At 35.5% G+C, this 3120-nt stretch overlaps 1 protein-coding gene across 1 annotated transcript in view; it reads left to right on the forward strand.

Annotated features, from left to right (window-relative positions):
- Nucleotides 1-1840: 1840 nt before the first annotated feature.
- Nucleotides 1841-3120, forward strand: part of LOC107756806 (dual specificity protein kinase CLK4-like) — a 21034-nt gene continuing 19754 nt past the window's right edge. The window contains exon 1 of the mRNA XM_016574088.1: nt 1841-1953. The gene's annotated coding sequence lies outside the window, so the exon portion shown is untranslated. The remainder of the gene's footprint in view (nt 1954-3120) is intronic.

Genomic DNA, 3120 nt, shown 5'->3' on the forward strand with positions numbered 1-3120 from the left:
GCTGGTATGTGTTTGCAGTACACAAGCCACGGTTAAGACAGCTGACTCCACTGTGATGTGACCCCCTCTCTCTCTCTCTGGCTCTCTCTCGCGCTCTCTCTCTCTCTCTCGTGCTCTCTCTCTCTCACGCGCGCTCTCTCTCTCTCTCACACACACACACGATGCGCAAAACTCCGCATTTGAACAGTCAATAGCAAATACTTAAACTCATAACAAAACAGTAGCTGATTCAGAAACGCCAGATTGTCATAGCAAAGTCAGAATTACCTCCTCTCCTAGGTTTATATATATATATATATATATATATATATATATATCACATGAAATTATGGAATAATAACCCTATTAAATTAAAGTATTCAATTAAATATCGATTTATCTTTATACTTTAAAATAAAAACATAAATGTTCCCCTCCACAAATCTAGAAACTGTAATGTGTCCACAAATCATTAACAAACAGAGAGAAAAAATTATATTCAACATAATACAATGTCACAGGTAACTATTTTCCAGAGATACAAAAGTATAAACTGTTTTGATTGACTAAATCTTACAAATTTTGATATTCAGATGTGTTAAATGTATTGAGATGAAATTTTGTGCTATCTATATAAAAGAAATATATATATATATCTTGCCTCATCTTACTCTGCCATGCAACCTTCGGGTTAAAAGATGAGGTTAAAAACTGCATAATGCAGCAACATACTGCAGTAAAATGTCAACTAAGATATTTGAAGAAGAGAAATGTTTATGATAGTGGAAAGTATCCTTTTTATAGTTCTTTTTCATTGTTTGGTCAAGGTGAGTGGGAATAGGGAAGGTGAAAGTTAATGATTAAATTATTCCCTAAGGACATGACAAGGTGATGCCATCTGACAAAAGAGGGCCCTTTTACTGAACTAAACAGGGATTTTAATTTTAGTCTTCAATAGTTCATGTCCTAATGAAATGATCACTATGTTAAAACACTGACTTTTACATTAAAGAGAGTGTTGTTTGGTGCTTCTGGAGGTTTTATTACCATCCTTTACAGATTTAGTATTCCATAGAGACTAATCAGAGAAAGAGTTGTTGTGACCAGTGGCTGGGCGATCACTTAAGTTCATAAATCAGGCACACAGTAAGTGATCTACAGATGGTGACAAAATAGAAAGACATGTTGTAAGTATTCTCAGCAGAATCAGTGATGTAAAGACCCAGGGACCCACTACAAAACGTTTTTCAAAAAGACTTTCTCAGTGTCACACAGGGCTACAGACCCCTGTTTGAAAGCCCTTACTTTAATCATAAGAAAATGTAGCCTATTTTACAATATTGCATTCATTAGAGTTTTTTAAAACTGTCAATTGAAGAATAACAATATCATTGTAAAAACAACTGATTTTGGTTATGCCCTTTCATTGGTGAATACAGCATAGGCTAATTATAAAGATGTAGTCTATCAATAATAACGGTAAGTGAAAATCTGTGTTTGCAGTCTTTTTTTTTTTCCGAGTATAAATTAAAAGAATATTTTACAGAGGAGGCAACAGGACAAAGTGGACACAAAGGCATCTGAATGTTTAAATTGAATGTTTGGTTAAAAAGGACAATAATACACTTAAAAAAGAATTTCTGGGCTGCTATGCTGGTTGGATTGCTTTATATAACAGTTAAGAATCTATTTTATCATTTTGTATGTAGGTCTACTGTTAAATATTAATAAAAATATTAATGAAATATGTGTGTGTAGGTCTGCTGTTAAATATTAATAATAAACAAAATATATTCTATTGCCAAGAATCCTATACAATATGACAAGACGACCTGTGCTTTGTTGAGTGTCCACCCACAAATCCTCGCCACCGGAAACGAGCCTCGAGTGTAAAGCGGAAATCATAAAGGGTGGTGCAGCTCAGTCTGGAAAGCAAAGTGTCTTATTTTACGACTTGAAAGTAACGGGTGAAAGGTGAGTGTATTTTAAATTTAAACATGTAACATAAAACTTTCTTTTACAAGTTTATTAATTACCTCGAGGGGGCGGTGACAAAGTTTAAGTGCCTTGCGTTCGTCTGTATGCTAACCGGCTAGCCGCCCAAGAAAAACATTCACGGATAGAGCGAATATTTAAAGCGGCGTTTTTGATAAATAAACGTTTAAGCATTTTGACTATGAACTTTAAAAAATATATAATCCATTAAGTACACAATCGTTTGGCATTGTATCTCGATTGTGTTTGTTTATATAATAAGAGGGCGGTGGCTAAAGCGCTAGTGTCATTAGCTCTTTGTTAACGTTACCAGGCAACCGGGTATTCGAAAAATGTGATTGTAAACAAACAACTGTCCTGATTGCAGTCGCTAAAAGAGTTTGTTTTTATAGATGTCACATGTATTTCTGCATTTACATCACCTACATTTAATGAGGGACAGACATTGCGTTCAGTGTGCTGGGATAAATGTTCGGCCGAACCTTAAATTAGAGTAACCAAATCTAATTGGTGAGGTTTAATTCCCTATTAGTTAATGCGAATTTACTGCATGGTAAATTGTTCAGCTGAACTTTTAACAAGTCAAAACAACTGCAACAACTCGGCAACATGAAATTCAATAACTAGATCAGGAGCAGAGCGCTATGGGATTACATCTCTGCCACAATCCTGCCCGCGAAATATCATATTTTGAGCGCGCAAAAGTGCGTTTTGTGGAGAAAAGGTTTGTCTGGCAAAGAGGAAAGTATTTTGAGCGCACGAAAATAAATTTTGCATTTAAAATAATGTGCAGACCTTCTCTTTTGCGAGTGCAACTTTTCACTAGCTTGCTCACCTGATGCCCGCCCTCAGTGCTCTCTAAATACGTGACGGCTGGCTTGCTCAACACATCCCAGTGTTACAATATGCCATAATTCCAGCCAATCAAAGACGAGGCTGCTAAATTCTGATTGGCTGCCTTGACAACCAATCACAACATTCATTCATTGCATTACCTCAACAGCAGAAGAGGAAAAATACAGTGCATGCATAATTATTATGCAAGCTGATATTCTGATCATATTTTTTCCAAGCACATTTTACCAATTCCACACGACATCAATCTTAATAACCACTATTAATCTTGTATTTAATCACTTATAATCT

The sequence above is a fragment of the Sinocyclocheilus rhinocerous genome, unplaced genomic scaffold, assembly GCF_001515625.1.
Source record: "Sinocyclocheilus rhinocerous isolate Xijiao unplaced genomic scaffold, SAMN03320098_v1.1 scaffold22, whole genome shotgun sequence".
Classification (NCBI taxonomy): domain Eukaryota; kingdom Metazoa; phylum Chordata; class Actinopteri; order Cypriniformes; family Cyprinidae; genus Sinocyclocheilus; species Sinocyclocheilus rhinocerous.